The sequence below is a fragment of the Macaca mulatta genome, chromosome 3, assembly GCF_049350105.2.
Source record: "Macaca mulatta isolate MMU2019108-1 chromosome 3, T2T-MMU8v2.0, whole genome shotgun sequence".
NCBI classification, from domain to species: domain Eukaryota; kingdom Metazoa; phylum Chordata; class Mammalia; order Primates; family Cercopithecidae; genus Macaca; species Macaca mulatta.
In genome coordinates this window covers 163,570,557-163,595,286 of record NC_133408.1, presented here as the reverse complement: position 1 = coordinate 163,595,286, position 24,730 = coordinate 163,570,557, and the positions used below count along the sequence as shown (strand labels likewise).

At 38.2% G+C, this 24,730-nt stretch overlaps 1 long non-coding RNA gene across 1 annotated transcript; it reads right to left on the bottom strand.

The window, feature by feature from the left end:
- Positions 1–16,487: 16,487 nt before the first annotated feature.
- LOC144340166 (uncharacterized) lies at positions 16,488–23,888 on the bottom strand. The gene is made up of 2 exons (XR_013415942.1): positions 23,761–23,888; positions 16,488–18,072 (listed from the first exon to the last, which is right to left on the bottom strand). It is a non-coding gene; the product is annotated as an uncharacterized LOC144340166 (long non-coding RNA).
- Positions 23,889–24,730: the final 842 nt, after the last annotated feature.

Sequence of the window (24,730 nt, the reverse complement as noted above, 5' to 3'; positions counted from 1 at the left end):
CTGGGACTCAGGGCACCATGTCTCAAGGCTGCATAGAGCAGAATGGGCCTGGTCCAGGAGACCATTTTTCCCTCCTAGGCCTCCAGTCGTGTGATGGGAGGGGCTGCCACAAAGGTCTCCGACATGCCCTGAAGACATTTTCCCCATTGTCTTGGTGATTATCATTCACCTCCTGTTACTTACGCCAATTTCTACAGCTGGCTTGAATTTCTCCCCAGAAAATGGGTTTTTCTTTTCTATCACATTGTCAGGCTGCAAATTTTTCAAACTTTTATGCTCTGCTTTCTCTTGAACACTTTGCCACTTAGATGGTCCTTCTACCAGATACCCTAAATCATCTCTCTCAAGTTCAAAGATCCACAGATCTCTAGGGCAGGGGTAAAGTGCCACCAGTCTCTTTGCTAAAGTCACCTTTGCTCCAGTTCCCAGAAGATTCCTCATCTCCATCTGAGACCACCTCAGCCTGGACTTTGTTGTCCACATCACTATCAGCAGTTTGGTCAAAGCTATTCAACAAGTCTGTAGGAAATTGCAAACCTTCTCACATCTTCCTGCCTTCTGAGTCCTCCAAGTCTCTAGGAAGTTCCAAACTTTTCCAAATTTTCCTGTCTTCTTCTGAGCCCTCCAAATGGTTCCAACTTCTGCCTGTTACCCAGTTCCAAAGTCGCTTCCACATTTTGGGGTATCTTTACAGCAGCACCCCACTCTCTGTGGTGCTAATTTACTGTATTAGTCCATTCTTGTGTTGCTAATAAAGATATATCTGAGACTGGGTAATTTATAAAGAAAAGAGGTTTAATTGATTCACAGTTCAGTATGGCTGGGGAAGCCTCAGGACACTTACAATCATGGGGGAAGGGGAAATAAACACATCCTTCTTCACAGGGTGGCAACAAGAAGTGTCGAGCAAAAGTGGGGAAAGCCCCTTATAAAACCATCAGATCTCGTGAGCACTCACTATCATGAGAAGAGCATGAGGGTAATGCCTTCCATGATTAAATTGTTTTCCACCAGTTCCCTCCCATGATACCTAGGGATTATGGAAATTACAATTCAAGATAAGATTTGGGTGGGGACACAACCAAACCATATCAGATAGTAATCACCCAAGTCCTGAGATGTTCTATGTTGTTCTATGTAATAACATGACCCAAACAACTTTGGGTCTCAGATTTTATCACTGTAAAAACAGTTAGGCATAAGGGCAAAATATTTAGAGACAACTTTATAGCAAATACTTCAAATTGTTCTTAAGCAAAGAAGGCAAAATGGGTGGCTTATTGTGTGGCAAGCACTAGTTGCTTTAAGGAATATTTTGGACCAGGTTAAGTTTGGAGCATGGCATGAGGCCCTCTGTACATCCTGGATAGCACAGCTTACTGTTATACAAAGTTCCAGAGCTCCTTGACCATCATAGAATGCTTTGAAACACCACAATAAATGCCCAGACACATACCTTGTTTTGCATGGTCTTAGGATAGCTGTAGAAGAGAGCTCAGTCTAGGTCCACCAACTGTGTTAAGGCATCCACACACCAGTCTAGGGGACTGGGATTCTCTGAAAAAGGCTGGCCTGAAGGGACCTTAGAGCCTATGAGAGGAGGTCTGGAAGAGCAGGCCTGAGCTGATAGCCTGCCCAAATGTCAGAGAAGCAGTGGACCATGGTAGTAGGAAGCTTGACCTTACCTGATATTATTCCCTTCTCCCTGAGCATCAGTGTGTTATGACAGTAGAAGGCTAGGATGTCAGTTACATCTGTTTCTAGGGCCCTAACTGTTCTTCTATGAGAACCATCTCTGATCATGAGACTCTAAGGGAGTTATCCTACTAGCCAGAGAGGGAGAAAAGCAAGAGATCAGCAGTCTGGGGATGAGACAGGACATGAAAATAAAGGAACTTGTGGGCAAACCTCACTCATGGGACCTCCCAGACAGAATAAATTAACAGGAAGGGCTTCTACTGAAAGACCAAGTCAAGCTGGTGTGGGCTCCAAGCCTTGAGATTTGGACTATTATTATATATGTGACTATTCATATGCCCTGGCAGGTAAAGCCTACAGCTATCTGTGTTCAGTGCATTTAACCTTCACAATTAATTTTACAGAGAAAAAGGTGAGGCTCAGCAAGGTAATTTACCTAAGTGCAAAGAGATAAGAGGCAAAGCCAGGAATCAAAACCAGAGCTGTCTGACTCTAAAAGCCAGGCTCTTACTTACACACCTTAAAGCACCTCAAGAGGTGGAAGATTCAGTGGAGCATAACCAATAAACACATACAGTGTTCTAAATAATGATAAAAAGCAACCTAAAGTGAGCAATTTCTATGTGCTATGTGATCTGCCTGTGTAACAGTGTGACTTCCTGAGGAATTTGTTGGTATCTTGATTTTTGCCCCCTATTTTCTTCTCATCCATGAAACAATGAGATTAGGGCTCTATGCCCTTAAGATCTAGAGTTCCCTTGTCCTCAGAGTGAGAGTTCATAGGACTCATTTCAAAGCTCTCAGCCAATGAAGAAATTAAACTAGACTATCCCAAAGAAGATGAGAATAGAGGCTTTGGGAGAGTGGCCCAACCCTGCAGTTGATTTCACAGATGGAAACATTGGGAGAATTGTGAATTTCTTCATGTGCTTGGACTTGGCATTCTGGAGGTTGCAAGTCCTTGTATGGGAACAGGTGTTTGGAATAGATGAGAATTGGCCATTAAATGCTATGTCTTGAGCATCTTTTTAAGACATTTGTGACTAAGCAGTCAGCAGAGAGGAATTTTGAGGAAGTTTTGGGCCAGCTCACCCAAGGAGGCCGTCGCCAGTGCATGGCAAAGAAACCATGCTCAACTACTGTTGAACACTTGGAATACTGAGCTGCCATTCATGTCTGTGAAGGTTGTATACAAAATGGCCCTGTGCATAGCACCCAAGTGAAGCCAAGGGGTAAATGGCTGTCCCTGTGGACCAAGAACCAGGCCCTTCCCCATCTTCCTGGGAATATGTAAGCCCCAGGGGTTTTGTAAGTTCCAGTGAGGATAACTCCAGTTAATCACTGATCGTGGGCTTATCATTGACCCTGATAATTTATGATTTAGAGATGGCTTTATCTAGAAAATAAAGAAGCTACCATCTCTTGTATCTGGAGTGTCAAGAAGCTATTCATAACTTTACAGACAATAAATCATTTTCTATTTACATGATGCATTACTGAAGTTCTATTATCATCCTGTTTTTACAGATAAAGAAATTAGACCTTAAAGTTGAACAACTTGCCCATGTTGACATGACTCATAAGCCCTTTTAAATATAAGGAATTCAGGCCTTTCAGACTTCCCAGCTTTATGAAAAACACTGTGGCACCGCTCCACATGTTGTGAAAACTAATTCAAGGAGCCTATCACCACAAGCTGCATAAACAAATTGTTACCAGCATAAACAGAATATATAGCAGAATTTATTCTTTGAAAAAAATACTGACTGATATTCAGGTCAGGTGCAGTGGCTCATGCCTGTAATCCTAGCACTTTGGGAGGCCGAGGCAGGTGGATCACCTGAGGTCAAGAGTTCCAGACTGGCCAACATGTCGAAACCCTCTCTCTACTAAAAATACAAAAGTCAGCCAGGTGTGGTGGCGGGTGCCTATATTCCCAGCTACTTGGGAGGCTGAGGCAGGAGAATTGCTTGAACTTGGGGAGCAGAGGTTGCAGTGAGCCAAAGTCATGCCACTTCACTCCAGCCTTGGTGAAAGTGCGAAACTGCATCTTAAAAAAAAAAATTACTGATATTGAATTATATGTAGTATATAATATGGTTGGCCATAAACAGACATGTCTTTGAATTTAGTTGGACAGATAGAATATATATCAATAAAGGTACTTTGCACTAAGTTGCAAGAGAGGGTTACAGATAATGAATGCTATAGAAATTTGGGTTGGAATTAGTAGATGGCGCAACAGAAAGATCACCAAATAATGAATCTGAAGACATCAGTTCTAACTCTGATGTCAGCTGTGCCACTTCTAGTGCCCTAAACTTCCAGATTATTAATTTCTCTGTGCCTCAGATTTGTCATTTAGAAATTGTTTATAATAATATACTCCCTTCTTTTCTCATGGGATTTTTAATGATTATGTATGCAAAAACATTTACAAAACATAATGAGCTGTGTAGGCAAAGGAAAGACTTTACTGTTTCCCTGTTTTCATTACTGCCACGTATTCATGATTCATGACAGCTCTGATGGTCAATTTCATGTATCAACTTGAATTGGCTAATGTGAGTGGGCTTCAACCAATCAGTAGAAGGCCTTAAGGGAAAAGACTGAGGTTTCCCCCACCTCAAAGAATTTCTGCCTCCAAACTGCATCAGACTCAAGACTGAGATAAACGCCTGCCAGAATTTTCAGCCTACCTAACAGCCCTTCAAATTTCAGACTTGCCAGCCCCCATAATCATGTGATTAAATTCCTTAAAATCTCTCTCTCTGGCTCACTCATTCTTGCTCTCGCTCTGGCTCTGGCTCTCAGTCTGTCCAACCAATAGGACATATATATACACACACTGACACACACACACACATATATGTTTGTACTTATGTGTATATGGATGTATTCATGTATACGTCCTATTGGTTCTACTTCTCAGGAGAACCCTGACTAATCCAGTAGCTGAGCTAACAGCTTACTTTGACAAGAAAAATGTGGAAAGCAATTAAAAGGACTTCAGAAAGTATTATTTTACTCTCAATATATTTTCTGTTGGTCATTTTTGAGTATTTATGAGGTAGCAAATAACAGAACATATGTTCCATAATTATACCTTTTGTTATTTCAATAAAATATGCCCATTTTATATACCCAAGCAGGAAATACAATGACACATGACTATTCACTATTGTTTGGAGCAGCTGATTTGCCTGTCCTGGTCGGAGTGTATGTCATTGTTCAAGGTGTTCCTTGCATCATGTTACCTCCCTCCCCAGTTACCCCTTGTCCAAATGGATTATAGTCCATTCTCTAAGGCATAGTTCAATGACCCTTCTAAACTGAAATGCTCAATTCCTCTAGCTGAAAGTGGTCACTACCTCTTCTAAACTCCATTTCTCTTATACTATTTATCACTTCAGGTTCTAAATTATAGTTATTTGTGTGTTTATGTTGTTTCCACCTCTAGAAATAACAATCTTCTTGAGAGTGGCATTTCCTGATAAATCATAGCTTTTATCAGAGCCTACTATGGCTCCTGGTGAAGATGTCTTCATAAATATGTGCTAGATAAATACACCTTCATGGGTCATTTCAGTCTCCAGAATTCAATCTCTTCTCTCTAATTTGTGCCATAACAAGTCCTATAAGTAATTTCTATCAGAGTGACTGTAATCTTTAATGTATGGTGGTGGTCGGGTGGTGAATATGTATTGGTTAGTGAGAGGATGAAAAGCAGTAGCATGGGGCTTTAGCTATCTAAAGAACAAACTTGAAAATTGGCTTACAATTACATTTTTAATGAAGGAATTTTTTGAACAGAGGTAGTAAAATAGCACAGATTTTGAAGTATGCACTGATAACTGCACAGTAACCAAGGTACTTCCTTGTTCTCACATGAAATGTTCTTGATATTTGTCAGTGATATAAACTAACTGCTAAATATGTAACAAAAGCAAAGTACAAGTGTCTGTGTACCCATCAAATATTTTACTTTCAAAATATTCCTGTACCCTCCATGAACAGTGTGTACTTTTCATCTAAATTCAGAACACTTTAGTAACTTCACAATATGTGAAGAGACACAGTGGCACACAGAGATAGAATGACTTCTCAGGGGTTAAAAGCAGAGCTGAGATCTATTTTAGATCTCAGAATTTTAAAATTTTAATTTAGCATGTTTGATAACCAATACTCCTTGTTCATTTGGGAGCAAATTTATCAAAATGTTATGGTTGGAGAACAGAGATTTGTTCTTGAGTTCTATTCAAATAATTTCATATTTTAATGCATCTAAAAGTTTCTAAGACCAGAATTATTCTAGAAGACACAAATAGTAACTGACAATACATTCAGTTCATTGAGCATTTGTTTTTGAGACAAGATCTCACTATGTTGTCCGGGCTGGGCTCAACCTTTCCTCCCAGCTCAGCCTCCTGAGTAGCTCAGACTATAGGTGTACACTACCATGTCCAGCTTAATTTTTACAATTTAGTTTAGTAGAGATGAGGTCTCACTGTGTTGCCAGGGCTAGTCTCGAACTCCGGGGCTCAAGTGATCCTCCTGCCTTGGCTGCACAAAGTGCTGGGATTACAGACATGAGCCACCTCTCCTGGCCATTGAGCCAATATTTATTGGCTGATAACATGTACTATGTTGAGTGCTGAAGACCCATTTATAAAGAAACAAAGCTCTTACCCTCAAGACCCGTGTCTATTGAGAGGGGGTGGACACACACACCAAACCAACTGGAAAGTTGTATTTGTTGCTTAATGGTATTTTTGGATTTCCCTGCTGTTGACTCACCATGGTTAAAAAAAATTATCTCTTTTTCTGTCTTTCATCCAAAGAGGCAAAGTTTGCTGTCATTGCAATTGCCCCTCCTCCACTCAATAAACATACACTGAACTCTTTAGAGACAAAGTTAAACTGTTTGGGATTCAGGTCCATTGAGAAAGATTATGCTTCCTCAATCCACTCCTCAGAAGGGGAAGTTATTGTTTGAAATTGATGATGGGGTTGACTGGGCCATAGAGAGGATTTCCTAAGGTGGGTAGGGACTTGGGCTTATTCCCACTCAGAATCCCAATAGGTGGTAGGACTGCTGATAAGAAATGCATATAAATGGCTGGTGACTCAATATTGCCATGGCCTTGCAAGCTTTGGAGAAGGCTGCTAGGGCTGAGTTGGGCATGGAGGAGGGCAGCCTACCTTCAAACAGGCCACACGGGCTTGAGCAATGGGCATGACATTAAGCAACTAGAGTGAACTCAAGAATCCTTTCCTCTCCTTAGTCGACCTGTCACAGAAAAAAGAAAAAAAATTTAAAGAATCTTTTCTTCCATGATAACATGGAATGAACTATATAATGTCCCAGGGAATCTTAAGCAATGCTAAGGAAGGGCCCTCTAGTAAATCATAGGCATATTGACAAGGAAGTTCAGAGTGAGATACATTTTGATTTTTCAAAATAAAATAATGTAGCTTTTTTTTTGTTTTTTTTTGTTTGTTTTTTGAGATGGAGTTTTGCTCCTGTTGCCCAGGCTGGAGAGCAATGGTGCAATCTCGGCTCACTACAACCTCCACCTCCTGGGTTCCAGTGATTCTCCTGCCTCAGCCTCCCAAGTAGCGGGGATTACAGGTGCCCTCCACCATGCCCAGCTAATTTTTGTATTTTTAGTAGAGACGGGTTTTTGCCACATAGGCCAGGCTGATCTTGAACTCCTTACCTCAGGTTATCTGCCCACCTCAGCCTCTCAAAGTGCTGGGAATACAGGCATGAGCCACAGCGCCCAGCCAATAATGCAGCCTTTATTCACCCAAGTCTCATGAACCAAATTCTACCCCTTACAGTTTAGATAGATAGATGAAAGATAAATAGATAGATAGAGTGTGATACACACTAAAATAGAGAATGTATTATGTGCTAGCGTTGCAACACAACAATTGTGGCAGACAAAGCAACTACCCCATTTACTAGATTTTAACACTTGTTTGATTACTTTAGTGTTTTCCCATTGGAACATGTCTTAAAACTGATGCATACTTTTAATATTCTATTTGTTTTGCTTTGATTTTCAAAAAAAATAAAGCTGATGTTTTGGAATCAAGGAGTCATTGTAATTCCCTATACGGAAATAACAGAGAAAAGAAGGTATCATAGATGAATTGATTTTTCAAATGGCTCAAAAGATAAGTAGTGAACAAAGTGGAGTAAGGATAGTGTGTGTGGTGGTGGAAATATGTAGAAAAATCATAGTGAGTGCAAGAAAACCTCAGCATCCTTGGCAACCAAGTGATTTGACACCTCTTTCACCCGTAGAGTATGAAAAATTATATTAATAAAAAGTTTTACATAGAAACAAATTTCTTTGCTGATTGACTTCTGCTGAAAGCGCAGTCTGTATTTTGAAAAAATATGACCACTTAGTTGGAAGCATATTCAGAGATTAAAATTTTAAATTAAAAGGTGAATCATGTCCCTATTAAGCAGTATTATGGCCTGCATTTTGGACCTTGGGATTTTGGCTATTTGTAACTGCTTGTGTGCAAGAAAGCTCAGAAAAGAGAGGTGATTCTAGCAAGGAGTTGTAGTTGTTTTTTGTTTGTTTGTTTGTTTTGTTTTCTTGTTTCTATTGAAGGGCTTGCTTCTTTTGCCAGGCAAGGAACTGTAAATTTACATTTTGCCTAGGATAGCAAATCAAAGCCTGCATTATCTGGCAACGTATTTTCAATGGAATCCATTTTTATAGGTTGGCACTCAGCTGAGGCTGTCCATGCGTCCCATGCCTTAATCCAGCTCTGAGTTCAAAGAACTTAAAGAAACAAAAGGGAAGTAAAAATGTGTTTGTGGAAGGGATGGGAGATGAAGGAGTACAGCAGAGTGCAGCACATTACTATTTTCATGAAATACGTGGCACATACAATCTCTTTTGATAACTTCTTTACATTATAGGTATCATCATCCCCATTCTTAAAGATGGTGAAACTGGGATTAAGAAAGTTAACTTGCCTTAGACAAGGTTAATCAAGTAGTAAATAAGTAGGACATTGAGTGCAGCCCTTCTGAATCTCAACTCATGGACTGCCCACTGCCTCATATAACAGGCGGAGTGGCTAGCTAGCCACGTGAGACATGTTTTATTTGCTTAAAGAAATCCATATACTCAGGCCCAGCACAGTGGCTCATGCCTGTAATCCCAGCACTTTAGGAAGCCAAGGTGGGAGAATCACTTGAGCCCAAAAGTTTGAGAACAACCTAGGCAACATAGGGAGACATTTTCTCCACAGATAATCAAAAAAATTAGCCAGGCATGGTGGCGTGCACCTGTAGTCCCACCTACTTGGGAGGCTGAGGCCAGAGGATCATTTAAACACAGGATGTAGAGGCTGTAGCCTGGAAAGTGGAGGCTGCAGTGAACCGTAATCATGCCACTGCACTCTTGTCCCGGTGACAGAGCGAGACCCTGTCTCAAAAAATATATATATACTTAATTTTTCAATAATTGTTTGTGGTACAAGTATTAAGGCAAATGGAAGAATGAAAATAAATTATCCAACAGGTTTCGATCAGAAAAACACCACTTCTCCCTTTGTTACACTCAGCATACGAATCCCCAATGCAGTAGCAGGATTCTAGTTGCTAGTTCTAGAGGTCACACAACTTGATATCTGACTTACTCTAAGATATGTACAGTAACAAAAGCAACAACCACATAATCCAACTTGTGACTGCCAAGGTCCTTCCCACATCCTGGAAGGCTCCTTGTTTTCAGTGGAATTGGTAGTGGTGGTGAAAACTAGCAAATTCAAATAAAAGCAAATGTGGTTTGTAGAGTTCTTTATAGAGTTAAGGTAAGCAAATTTATTTGTAGCAAAACACATGCAATGAAAGTCCTTTGAGATAAACATTGCTAAATAAAGTTACTGAAACACTGTGGATTTTTAACAACAAAGTAATTCCCTGGTAATCAGTTTTGAATGCTGACAAGCTTGTTTTCTTCCTGGTTTCCTATTTCTGACCTTCTAATTCCTTTCTTTAGCAACAGTAAGAATATTCCAAAATAATTCTTTCCAAGGACTCTGTGTCAGCAGCTGTGAAGCCTCTAAACTTCTGTTTTCCTTTTGCTGGTCATTAAGTGAGGTCAGTGTGAGGCTTATGTCACATTTTCTAGTTGGATTAAGCAACTTCTCAACTGGAGAAAAATGTAAAGTTCTAGATTATCAATATCTCAAGAGTTTTGAAAATGAATTATATTGCTATTATGTAGTATACAAAAAGTCTGTGCTAAATTTCTGACTAATATGTTTGTTAGACATAGTTTGAACTCACTTATCTAACATCTTATTTTAACAAATATACTGAAATTTAGGAGTTTCTTTTTAAATCAAGACTGGACGTACTTTAAAATACCAGGAAAAATGTTTACTATACAGATGGGAAACTAAAGGATATTCAAACAACAGGATTAAACTCTCGTTTACAAATATACTCTGTTGCTATTGCATGAACACACACACACACGTACACAGTGACTAAGTACTTTCTGGAGGAAGTTCTTGCTAAAATAGTAAGATTAGATTACAAACACATTTTATGACAATTATTTTATTGAAAGGGAGTGGCCAAAAGCTATTTTATGTGGTGGTAACTTAGCATACTTTTTATTTGTTTGGTAGACATTTAACACGCCTATGAAAGTTTCTCATCAGGCTCTTAAAGAGTTGGCTGTCCAATATTGAAGGGTATTCACCAGAGTCATAAAGTCTAGTCATTAAAATCATAGGTCATTTCTTCATTCTCCTTAAATCATATTTAAAGAGACTTTACATTTGGTTCCCAATTATTTTTTTAAACTTATATTTGCCCCCCTGCCATCACCCTAATCTATTCCCAGCAGCACAGAACATGGGCTTACATGGTCTCTACCGGAATTGTTTTGATTTATGCAAAAAACTCTCTTGACCTGGAAATATTTATACTCTCTCTATGTCTGTCAGCATTTTAATTTTTTTCAAGGCTCTACTCACATAGGACTTCCTCAGTGAATCTTTTTCAATGATTCTGGGGAGAACTGAGTAATTCCTTCTCTGTTTAATTATTACTTCATTTATATCTTGTTATATCACTTAACTATTCATTCTTAATACAATCATGTGTGTTCTACCACTAGATTAATTCTACTAACTTTCATAGACTGTTGGTAATATGATGAGAAGTAGAAATGCAATTATGAAAACAACCAATCAACACAAAATAGGGAAAAAGTCCCAACATAGAGAAGGCAAACTAATCCACATTTTCTATGCAACTTAATCCATAAAGGATCATGTCTGATTCATCTTTGCATTATCAGTACTAGCCCAGGGCTTGATGTGTAGGAAGCATGGGATGAATATTTATTGAAATTAACTGAAATTAGCTGAAACTCGGATTTCCTGATCATGAATTAAAGGAAAAAGTTTCCTTAAGCAGATACCTGCTCATATCAATGCTACACTTTAGAAAAAGTCAAAGGCTTATTATATAAAGATTATATATTTATTTACATAATGATAAAAAATTGTCATTCCTCCTATGGTAGAAACCTGTTAGTTAAAAACCTAGCATTGAAAAATTCTGAATATGGTTAAACTAATTTTAAGTGTGTTCCATGGGATGTTATATGTGTCACAGGAAAAAAAGGAGTTTCATAATGAAATAAATTTAGGAAACATTGAGTTACACTAAGTTAAAAACATTTATTATATGACCTCTCAGAAGCTAGTGTGTGTTGTAAATTTCTAAGAGGGAGGTGGAATATGATTTATTTTCCAAGTTTATTGAACCAAGAAATCCTACCATCAATGAGGATGTTATGAAAGGTGAACCATGAAACTTACTGTCCAAATTGAAACACTTTTGAAAGTGAAAGGGAGAGCTAGTTAATAATTATGCCAGGACAACAGGTGCAAACTGGGATCCTGCCAGGCAAATCAGGATGTATGGTCACCCTACTTTTACAGGATTTTGTTAATACACTTTGAAAAAAAACTAAATTATTATGGCCAAGAGATAAAACTATTTTATGTCAATACAAGTCTGCTATTAGTATATGTGTTGATGATATCAAGAGGAAGATCACTTGCATTTTAAAAATAATGAGGCCGGGCGCGGTGGCTCAAGCCTGTAATCCCAGCACTTTGGGAGGCCGAGGCGGGCGGATCACAAGGTCAGGAGATCGAGACCACAGTGAAACTCCGTCTCTACTAAAAATACAAAAAATTAGCTGGGCGCGGTGGCGGGCGCCTGTAGTCCTAGCTACTCAGGAGGCTGAGGCAGGAGAATGGCGTGAACCCAGGAGGCGGAGCTTGCAGTGAGCCGAGATCGCGCCACTGCACTCCAGCCTGGGCAACAGCGTGAGACTCCGTCTCAAAAAAAAAAAAAAAAAAAAAAAAAAAAAAAAATGATACATTTTTATTTTTCTAGCTCAAGGATTCTCACCACTCTTACAGATTTTTTTCCTGAAACTATAATTTGAATGATAAGGTTGTATGGTTGGGGAAGAATAACACACAGTGGAATTTCTCATTTAGCAGTTAGGAAGATAATTGAAGAATGCTGGCTTCCTGCCTAGAGTCCACCCCACCAAAAATACTAGGATCATATATGTCAACAACCTCTTTTTTCTTTTGTATTATTGATATTGACCACATTGTAAATGATTTCAGCTATGGAAAGGCAGCAGTATCTCAGGCTTTAATGTAAGGGGGAAAAAAGCGTCATATTAGCCCAGGGTGGTGGCGTGCCTATAGTCTTAGTTACTCAGGAGGTTGAGGTGGGAGGATTTCTTGAGCCTCACGAGTCCAAGGCTGCAGTGAGCCAGGAACGTGCCACTGCACTCCAGCCTGGGATACAAAGTGAAACCGTACCACAGAGAAAAAGCTTCATAAAGGAATTACCATTTATTAAGTAACCCAGGTTCTAGACTAGCACTGCCCATAGAAACATGACAGTCACAATTTGATTTTACAGGTTCTAACAGCCACTTAAAAATTTTTTAATAACAGGTAGAATTAATTTTAATAGTATTTTAACTCAAAATATCCATAGTATTATTATTTCAACATACATGCAATATAAAAATATTAAAGAGATACTTTTCTTTTTCATACTAAATATTTGAAGTCTGGTGTGTATTTTAGACATACAGCCCATCATAATTCCGACTAGCCACATTTCAAGTGCATATGTGACCAGTGGCAACCATATTGGAGCGAGAGTTCTAAAACTCCTCTTAGATACTTTGTATTTGGCTGTGCAGATGATTTCATATATTCTTAGGTGATGATTCTAAGGGAGCTATACTACTTGGTGAAGAAAAATGAATAATAAAAATAATCTTAACTGTCATTCCTTATATTCTTATGGGCCAGCCAATGTGTCAAGTCTTTTCTGTACATTATCTGAGGTAATCCTTGTGCCTATGAAGTGGATACTTTTTTTTATCCCTATTTTATTAAATAGGGAACTAAGGCTGATAAAGATTAAATAACTTAAGCAAAGTACTTAGCTGATAAAGCAATGTAGTGCAGTGGGTAAGAGCAAGGACAATGATCTGGCATCCTGGTTTCGAAATCCTGATGAAATTCTTAGCGAATATATGATTTTAGGCAACTTATTTACTCACCAAAAGTAACTTACAGTATGACTTAGCACAAAATCTGTCACATTTCAAGATCAACAAATATTGGATTTGTTAGTATTTCTATTATTATTACTGTTATTACAGGTGTTATAAAGTAGGAGAGCCAGAAATCAAACTCAAATTTAACTGATTTTAGGGCCTACAGTCTTAAGGAGAATTACACCATTTGCATCCAAGCAACATATACTATATTACAGCTAATTCCAAAAGTGCAATAATTTTATTTGTCATTGTATGATAGCTTTTTTATGTGTATTTGATGTGGTTTTTTTTCCTTTGCAAACTTCCCTAAGATGTTTCAAAAGACCAAATAAATAGATGAGTACTCATGTTTTAAAAGTCAGCCAAGATGAATCAGTTTGAACTCTACAGAAGAATGGTATATGTAAATCCAAGAACCCATAATTAACAAAATTTTTAAATAATTATGACATTTGGGAAAATTAAGCTTGATTCTCTCCTAAATTTATACTATTAAAATGTTTACTGGCCGGGTGCGGTGGCTCAAGCCTGTAATCCCAGCACTTTGGGAGGCCGAGACGGGCGGATCACGAGGTCAGGAGATCGACACCATCCTGGCTAACATGGTGAAACCCCGTCTCTACTAAAAAATACAAAAAAAAAACTAGCCGGGTGAGGTAGGGGGCGCCTGTAATCCCAGCTACTCGGGAGGCTGAGGCAGGAGAATGGCGTAAACCCGGGAGGCGGAGCTTGCAGTGAGCTGAGATCCGGCCACTGCACTCCAGCCTGGGTGACAGAGCGAGACTCTGTCTCAAAAAAAAAAAAAAAAAATTTACCTAGAGATGAAACCTTTAAAAAAATTTTTAATTTGAAAATGTACAAACATACTCAAAATTGAGAGAATTTTATAATGAATCCCCATGAACCAATCATGTAGCTTCAATAATTAACAGCACAATCTTATTCCATCTATACCCTTACCACCACCATCGCCATTATTTTCATTATACTATTTTAAAACAAATTTCAGGCATCATAATTTTTCACCTCTAAATATTACATTATGTACATTATTAAAGATGTTCTATGGAAAATCTCAGGCCTTTGCTAAAGATGCTTTTGTCCAAAGGACAAGCACTCTGGAAATCTCAGTTTCAGTTATCCTTTATTGTCACTGCCCCGAGAAATGTCTAGGTTGTAGCACTCATACCAGCATTTCATTTGGTCTTGGACAGTAGTTCTCAACCTTTTCCTTCTCAAGCCCCTTTTTATTCTCAAACTTGTTGAGGACTTTAGAGAGCTTTGGTTTATGTGGGCTATATCTATTGATGTTTACCATATTAGAAATTAATACTAAGAAATTTTTTAAAATCTTTATTAATTCATTTTAAAATAACACTAAAGTTTAGTTGAAATGTGGAATCTGGAATCTTATATAAGTTTCTTACATATTAACATGGGTAACATATTTGTATGTAAATAGATTTATTTTTCCAAAACAAACAAACCAAAAAGCTAGTGAGAAGAGTGGCATTGTTTTACATTTTTACAAATCTCTTCAATGTCTGCTTAATAGAATTCATTTGGATTCTCATATCTACTTTGGCATTTAAACTGTTGCAATATATTGCTTTGGCTAAAGAGTATGAGGAAGTATAATTAATTCACGTAGGATTCATTATCTGGGCTAAAAATATAGGTAAAAATGTGAAGAGGAATATTTAGATATTTAGATTGTCAAAGTATTTCTCTACTGACTATTTATGAATTACAAAGGGAAAACCTGAAATTTTGCAGTACAAAAAAATCTGTAGACACCATCTTAATCAAGCTGGCATCACCAAAATGGGAAGCTAACATCATGTGCTCCTGATATGGCGCCTGAGATCACAGCTTCACTTATGTTGTGCTCCTGCCAAAAGATTCATAACCTGCATCTCATCACTAGGAAACTCACATCAAAAGACATTGTACAAAACAATGAAAAATTATTTAAATTTAAGAGGTCCATACTCTTAAAAATGTTACTGTCATGAAAGACAAAAGAGGAAAAAAAAAGGCTGGAAACTGTTCTTGATTAAAGGAAACTAAAAAAGACATGGCAATTACATGCAAGACATGATCTTGAATTGAACCCCTGTCAATTGGCAAAATTTAGATATGTATTGTATAATGGATACTTGCACTGAATTAGTGTTAAATGTCATGAAATCGATCGTTTCATTATGATTTTATAAAAGAATACACTTAGTCTTAGGAAATGCTCATTGATATATTTTGGAGTAAAGAAGTATAATGCCTGCAACTGTCTCTCAAATGACTCATGAAATAATACGAATAGGTAATAAGTAGATAGATAGATAGATAGATAGATAGATAGATAGATAGATGGATGGATATGGAATGATAAAGCAAATGTGGCAAAAAAAAATGATAAATCTGCTTGAAAGGTATACAGGAGTTGTGCTGTTCTTACAAGTCTTCTATGAGAAAATTATTTCAAAATGAGTAGTTAAAATAAAAAGAATAATTTAGAATTTTAGAACTTCAGTTAATATTTCTCTCAATTATAAATTAATAAAACCTTATAGAAATAAGCAAAAAAAAAAAAAAAAAAAACTAATGAAGAAATTTGCCCTGACTTCTTTCTTAAATATCTTATTTTAGAAGTACAAAACAAGGAGATGGAAAAATAAGTTCATAGTGGAATTAAAATAATTCTGTTATTCATTAGTACATTTTCTGAGTTGAATGCTTTTTATAACAATACAAAATTCTGTTTATAATCAAAATGCACTTATCTAGGACACCATCTAAAAGTGGTTCACAGTTTTATGGAAATTAAAAAAATCTTTTTAAATTAATTCAAATCAACGAGTACATAGTGAAATCAGGTGCTAACAGTGCTCAAGCATCTGGAATAATGAAAACTAGAAACACAGAACCTATCCTCAAGGAGTTTATAATTTCGTCAAGCCAAAACTTTTTGCACATGTGAATTAAAAAGTAAAATAAGCAGCAAATGATTTAGCACTTAAATGTTAAATATCAGTCATCTCTGTCTAACAAAAGTATAATGCAAGCCACATGTATAATTTTTAATTTTCTGTTAGCCACATTAAAATGAAGTGAAAATAATCATATGAATAATTTGTTATATGTTTTATTTAACCAAATATATCCAAGACATTGTTATTTCAATATGTAATCAATACAAAAATGAATATTTTACATTCTTTTTTATACTGTTTCAGAAATCCAGTATATATTTTACACTTATAGCATATCTCAATTCAAATCAGCCACATTTCAAGCAGTCAACAGACACATGTGGCCAGTGGCTATCATTCAGCACAGAGCAAGAATAAATAATGGTAAGAAAATTTCTTCCATAAAAATGGCACAATAGTGGTGGTGTATGGCTTAAAAATGGTCTCATTATCTGGGAGTGCCAAGGAGTTTTATTAACTGTAATTACTTGAATTTGGTGAGCTTCTTATTCTCCTATGTTATTTCCCAGGATAATGATCTGTTGCAAAATTCCCCTTCACCATAATTATTTTTTTGAGAGTTTTCAGGGGTATTTTGCCTGTAGTCACAATCAATGAATCCTTTCACCAACCTTGGTTGAGAAGCCACTTGAAGGGAAGCATCATCACTGTCAAAAGACATGTTTCCTAATACATCCCAAATCTGCAGTGTAAAGATGGAAAGAGCACCTCACAACTCTTTGTGCCAGTGCTGTAGTGTGTGCTGTCCCAAAATGTAGGACATGTCCCTCTCCAAAACTTCATCTTCCCTCATGAAAATGGTGCCTTCAGCCAGGCACAGTGGTTCACACCTACAATCACAGCACTTTGGGAGGCCAACGTGGGAGGACAGCTTGAGGCCAGGAGTTCGCAAGCAGCCTACTGCAACATAGCAAAACAACATCTCTACAAAATATAAAAATAAAAATTAGCCAGGTATGGTGATGCCCACCTGTAGTCCCAACTACTTGGGAAACTGAGGCAGAAAGATCACTTGAGTCCGGAAGTTTGAGGTTACAGTGAGCTATGATCACACCACTGCACTCCAGCTTGTGCAGTGATCCCTCATCTCAAAAAAAAAAAACAAAAAAAACACACACCTGCAGCTTTCACGTAACAAACCTCTCCCCAAAGGGCCTTGATTTAATACAAAATCAAGAAAAAGACAGCATGTCGTCCTTTATTGCATTGATTTCTAGCTTCCAGGCTCCCACGCATAAAGCTTCCTCAGACTTCCTGCAGCCAGAAAATCTTCATCTCAATCAATCCATGGAAATCACGCTCTTCTTAGGCTTGTCCTACCAGTTCTCAAATGCCACCCAGTCATGCTGAGTCCCAGCAGTAGGCACAGTACAGTTTAAAGCTGAGATCTTTGCTGTATAAGCAGAAGCCTACAGAAAGGTATCTTACTTTATGTAGTAGACATTTTCTTGAAACTTTTATATAAATTGAAACTGTCTAAATTAATTCCTATTTAAAATGGATTATAGATGGCAAGTGTTGGGTGTGCCTGAGAAAATCTTCTCTAATCCAATTCCTCTGATTTTCCAGATGGCTAAAGTGTCCAGGCAAGTTTGAGCTTGCAAACTTGAAATACACATGGTCTGCTCTATATTTCCAGATAGCTGCAGGTCTTCCAACTTCTGGTTTAGGGGGCTTCCTGTTATACCAGTTGCCAAGGGTAGTGTGTCATTTTAAAGATTCACCTGGAGAATGATCAAAAAAAAGTAGGGAACCCTTTATGTGTGTCATTTAATGCAGAGGACAAAAAAAAGATAAAACCAAATTCAGAGATCAGAATGAAGAAGGCTACATCAAGTCCATCGAGTCCTTGTCACAAATGGACTGCACTCAGCATTTTATACATGGCACAAAGCAGAGTGACTTTGCTGTAGTTTTTGTCTTATTCTAGATGTGGTTGAAGTCGTTTCTGATTTTAAATGTATATAGCTTTAGTATGGAATATAAAATAGGAACTCCCATGGCATTTTTTTTACTTTAATTTTAATTTTTATTTTTATTTTTTAAGAGACAGGATCTGGCTCTGTCTCCCAGTATAGAGTGCCATGGCGTAATCACAGCTCATTGCAGCCTCAAACTCCTAGGCTCAAGCAATCCTGTCGCCTCAGCCTCTTGAGTAGCTAGTACTATAGGCATGTGCCACCATGCCTAATTTTTAATTTTTTTTGTAGGGATGAGGTCTTGCGATGTTGCCCAGGCTGGTCTCAAACTTCTGGCCTCAAGCAAACCTCCTGCTTTGACCACCCAAAGTGCTGGGATTACAAGCGTGAGCCACCATGCCTGACCTCTCGAGGCATTTTTAAAAGACATACAAGTATTCTCTTAAAACATTTCATGAGTGGTCTCATTCAATCAAGTGCTTATTTAGCACCTAGGATGCAACAAACTAGACTCCAGGTATCCAGAGTGGAAAGGATATTTTCCCTGCTCTCAAGTTTCTTGTGGAGGGACGTAGAACAAGAAAAGAAGAAATTTTAGTACTGTCTGTGGTAAAGGAACACATAGAAGAAATACCTAACCCAGAGAAAGCATCCTGGAAGTAGTGAGCGCAAAACTGAGACTTAAATTTGGTTGGAATTAGCTAGGAAAAGCATGGCAAAGAAGGTGAGAGATAAAGTATATCGACATGAAGAGTCAGAAGGGAAAGCGCCTCCAGAGACCCAGAGGTGAGAGAACACATGTTCAAGGAACTGAACAGGCAGGTGAGATCTATGTGAGCCAGATCAGAAAAAGCCTTGAAGAACGTTAGTAATCTGGACTTTATAGTTATGGGAATGAAAAAATACTCAAGGATTTTTGAGTGGTTTGAGACAAAGTCTGCTTTGCATTTCAAGGAGATCCTATGACTGCAGCTTTGACCATGAATTAGCGGAAAAAAAGAGATCCATTAATTAGCAGTTGCCGCTATCCCAATTATAATAGATATCTGATCTAGGGTGGTAACAGAGGCTGCTAAGAACAGCAAGGGACAGATTTCACAGGAAAAAAAGGGACAGGTTTCACAGGAAAAAAAGGGACAGGTTTCACAGGAAAAAAAAAAAAAGCAGAATTGACAAGATTTTGTGAGAAACTGAAGGTCAAGGCAAGGGTGCATACCACATCCAGTGAGCAAAACATAGGAACAAGAATTAAGCATGTGACTAGGCGCGGTGGCTCATGCCTATAATCCCAGCACTTTGGGAGGCCTAGGTGGGAGGACTGCTTGAAGCCAGGAGTTTAAGACCAGCTTGGGCAACACAGCAAAAACCCATGTCTCTAGAAAGTTTTTAAAAAATTAGCTGCGCATGGTCGTATGCACCTATAGTCTCAGCTACTTGGGAGGCTGAGGTGGGAGGATCACTTGAACCCAGGAGTCAAACCTAGGAGTTTGAAGCTGCAGTGAGCTTATGATCAAGCCACCGCACTCCAGCCTGGGCAACAGAACAAGATTCTACCTCTTAAAAAACAAAAATAAAAAATTAAATTAAATTAAACATGCAAGACATGTCTCACTCACACTTGACCCCCCACTGCCTAGCAAACTGCCATGCATAACAGAGTGTAAAACAAATATTTGATGAATGGATGGATGCATATGGAATTCTTGACTGATTGACTAAATAAATTCATTAAGAAGCAGGAAACTTGAGGGAGAGGTGAAAACAAAGAATGAGCATTGCCTAAGAAGAAGAAAGTTCAATTTGAAAAATTTAAAAATTCCCATTTAGATTGAGGTATTTTTTGAATTCTGAATCATGAGCTTGAGGGATTTAATTAAGCAAACAGTAAAGGTCTGACTCAGTGAGTTGGTTGCTATACAGAAAATGCACACAAACGTACATGCACATGCACACATACACCCACCCCAAGGTAAAACTGAATTGTTAACAGCTAATACCATGTAAAAAATGTACATTATGTAAAAACATTCTGTGGGATTAACATCTATCCCTAAAGTATGTAAGTACTCTGTAGTTATTCTTGTTTGAACTAGATTAAATTGAGCTAGTATAAATTAATATGAAATTTTAAAACCAATAATGTAATTTCAGGTAGTAATTAATTTATTCTTATCTTAATTTTCCATAAAAAAGAGGAAATAGTTAAGGAAAATAACAAAGCACTCTTATTATTCATAAATAGATAAGTATTAAATAAATGAAATAGTAAATATTTACTTTTTTAAAATGTAGAACTAGGTTAAATCTGACAAACCACAGTTTGTATGTTTTTTCTCATATAAGAGCACAAACAGGAACTCATACAAGAAGAGCACCTGGACTATTTGTTGCATTAACAGCGAAAATTCCTTAATTAACTATAAAATATAAAGAAGCAAAAACTAAGTGTGAATAAGAATCAGGGAAAAGCAAAGACTTCCAGTAGCTTTCATAGGCAAGATTAGACTTAAACCATCAGAAAAATATTCTTAGGGAATACAAGTTCCAATGACATAGAAAAAAAAAGGAAACAAATCAAGGCCACCACTGAATCTTAGGAGAGACAATGTGGTGTGCCATGAATAGCTGGCACTATCAGTTCTTTTTCATGGGTGTAGTCTGGTCTGACATCAGATTCTGTTTAACTGTAACATCTGCTAACAGTGTCCTTGTTCCTCACTAGGTGGATGGCCCTCTGCAGTCTTTGATCTTTCAGTCCCACCCCACTTCCTTCTGACTTGAGGCAAAAGGCACAGAAGCAGCTTTCATCAGGAAGAGCTTGGCTTTAAGACAATTTTCTATAATTCCATTTCGAAGATGCTTCACTTTCTACAGGTTTCATTTACTATTCCACAAGTCACAATTTCTACACCACATGTATCAGATAATTGGATCACTGCTTTGTCCCTAATTCTTAGTTTCAGTCTCAGTTTTTTGTGTACTTACTCATTCCTACCACTAAGATGAAGCACCTTTTTGTCTATTTTAACTTTAGCCTCTGCGTTTGAAATTTTGTACCAGAAACATTGTTTTCAATGGTTGGAAATCCTGTTATTTGTGCACAAGCCTCTCAGATGACAAGTCCCATGTGCCACGTGCCTAGATGCCAGAGTGTCACATGCCTCAGATACATGGGCATTATGATTATGCTCTTGCCACCCACTGAGATGCCCACTATTGCCTGAACCACGACTGGATATTGCTGTTGCCCAGGGAATCTATCCACCAATCACTCTGCTTCCAGCCTTAGTGACTTCTATCCAAATCCAAGTATGTAAGTCAAGGTTCTCCAGAGAAACAGAACCAGTAGGAAATATATATATCAGAGCTTTGAACTTCCTGGGTCTCCACCTTTTGATATATAAAAAAGGAGATTTATTATGAGGAATTGGCTCACATGATTACGGAGGCTGAGAAGTCGCATGATCTGCCATCTGCAAGCTGGAGACTCAGGAAAGCCCATTCAGTCAGTCTGAGTTCAAAGGCCTGAGACCCAGGGGAGCTGGTAGTGTAAATCCCAGTCTGAGGGCTGAAGAAGACGATGTGATGTGTCCCAGCTCAAACAGACAGGCAGGAAGCAAAAGTGGTTAATTTCTCTTCCCTTTCCCTTTTGTTCTACTCAGGCCGGCAACAGATTATATGATGCCCTCCATTTTGGGCAATGTACTTTACTGAGTCCATTAGTTCAAATGCTAATCTCTACATGGATGGGTAAGTTAAAAAAAAAAAAAAGACAAAAACAACAACAAAAAACACACAACAAAGAAAACTCTCAAACCAAACAAACAAAAAACAAGTAAAGAAAAAAAATGCTAATCTCATCCAGAAACACCTTCACAGACACTCTCAGAAATAATGTTTAACCTAGGCACCCTGTGGCCAGTCAAGTTGACACACTAACCAACAAGTCAAATAATTGGTGTTATGTACAAACTACCAATAACAAAAATGCCAAAATATCAAACAACTAAAAGGTTTCAAATTGCAACAAGGTGTTAGTAAGGAGATGAAACACTGTGGAAAAAATATATAAGATTGCCAATGTATGTGAACAATGAGCTGAAGAGAATAACAAGCTGGGTAACTGAAATCAGATACTAGATGCTACTGGCATCTAGTGGGTAGAAGCTAGAGGTTGCTAAACCTCCAATGCACAGACAGTCCTACAACAAAGAATTATGCAGTCTGAAATATCATTCGTGCTAAAATACAGGAACTCGGCCGGACGCGGTGGCTCACGCCTGTAATCCCAGCACTTTGGGAGGCCGAGGTGGGCGGATCATGAGGCCAGGAGATCGCGACCATCCTGGCTAACACGGTGAAATCCCGTCTCTACTAAAAATACAAAAAATTAGCCGGGCGTGAGGTGGGCGCCTGTAATCCCAGCTGCTCGGGAGGCTGAGGCGGGAGAATGGCGTGAACCCGGAAGGCGGAGTTTGCAGTGAGCTGAGATCGCGCCACTGCACTCCGGCCTGGGCCACAGAGGGAGACTCCATCTCAAAAAAAAAAAAATATATATATATATATAAATATATATATATATATATATATACACACACACATACATATACACACAACAACTTGTACATGTAGTTTTTGAAATCTGTATCCCTCATTTTGCATGATACCATGTTGACTGAAATTTGGAATTGGTGAATAATGAGGAAATAATTTCAATAAATATGAGATTCAGTTAACATCGTACCAAGCAAGATGAGGACTGCCTTTATTTATTTGTCAGTTGAAGCTCAACTATCCATGATATTATAGCAGGAAAGGAAAGGTATTTTTAGAAATAGATCTTCTCTTCAGCCTGCTCTTCTCAGGGCAGATTATTTAAAGTTAGGATGCTTAGCACTAACTGGACATTTTATCTTCTTCTAAAACCTATCTCTTCCTCACTTTCTTTTTCTGTTAATGAAACTACCATTATTTTTTCTCTTTCTTCTCCTTAAGCCCTCCAGTAAATTGCCAAGCTCTGGTTCTATTCCTACCGTATTTACATTCCTTTCCTCCTTTTATTCTCAGTACCCCATCTCTAATTCACAGACTACGACAATTGCTTCCTTTTGCCTCTCACAGGCTACAACAATTGCTTCATAATGAGACACAGAATCTCGGCCATGTAATCCATTTTAAGCATATGTCATACATAAAACCTTTTTATTGATAAATTACTTTTCTTAAAGCACAACTCGGATTATGTAAATTCTTTGCCCCAAAATCTCTACTACTTCCTATTGTCTGCTGAATAATCTGACCCCAATGTACTCTAGTTTCATTTCTCAACACTCCTCTCCATGACTAATGCTCCCCTGAGCAGGATTACTACACTTCATTGTGTGATTACGCCCTGTTCTTCCGCATCTCTGAGCCTTTGTTCACACTGTCCACTCAGCTAGAAACCTCCTCCCTGACTCATCTTGTTACCTATCTTTCCAGGTTTAATGTTACCTTTTCTCCCAGGTCTTCCCTGGAACTTCCAGGGCAGGAATTTTTTTTGTTTTTGTTTTTGTTTTTTGAGACGGAGTCTCTCTCTGTCGCCCAGGTTGGAGCGCAGTGGAGTGATCTCCGCTCACTGCAAGCTCCGCCTCCCGAGTTCACTCCATTCTCCTCCCTCAGTCTCCTGAGAAGCTGGGACTGCAGGCGCCCACCACCGCGCCCGGCTATTTTTTTTAATATTTTTAGTAGAGACGAGGCTTCACGGTGTTAGGCAGGGTGATCCCTATCTCCTGACCTTGTGATCCGCCAGCCTCGGCCTCCCAAAGGGGCTTTTTTTTTTTTTTAATAGCCCACTTACGGGTAATAATTTCCAAAAGCCAGTTCACAAACAAACCATCAGTGACAAACTTTTCTCCTGTCCGTGATGAAATGAGGAACAATGTAGGTGAACGTTTTATAAAGGAATATTTATTTAGTTTAAATTTTATTCTGATGTTATGCCCAGCCTTTTATTATTAAAATATCCTCTCTTTTTAAATATTGTTTTTTAAAAAAAAAAAAAAAAAAAAAAAAAAAAAAAACCTTGGCCAAAATAAAAGCTGATAACCACATGTTTGTTATTTCAGTTGTTGAGAGAAATTTCACTGGTCTGTGAAATCCAAGAGTCCTATATCACTTTTTTTTTTCCCAAGTCTTTTTCACTTACAGATTTGAGGCAGTTATTATTACTCTATGAGGTTATTTACAAAAGGACTATTTAAACTGTAGAGCAGACAGATGTTTGCATTGTGTAGTCTCTTGCATTTGATGGTGAATTGCAGTGGACACTGTGATGCATCACCCAGATCCTCCTTCCAGGAGGACTTGTTTCCTCCGTGCTGGAAGGGCTGTTGGCAGAAGCCATCAGCTGCCAGCCTTTTCGGGATTGCTCCAATTGCAGAGAGCCACCTCAGTCAAGGTCATGCCCCTTTCTTGGCAGCTC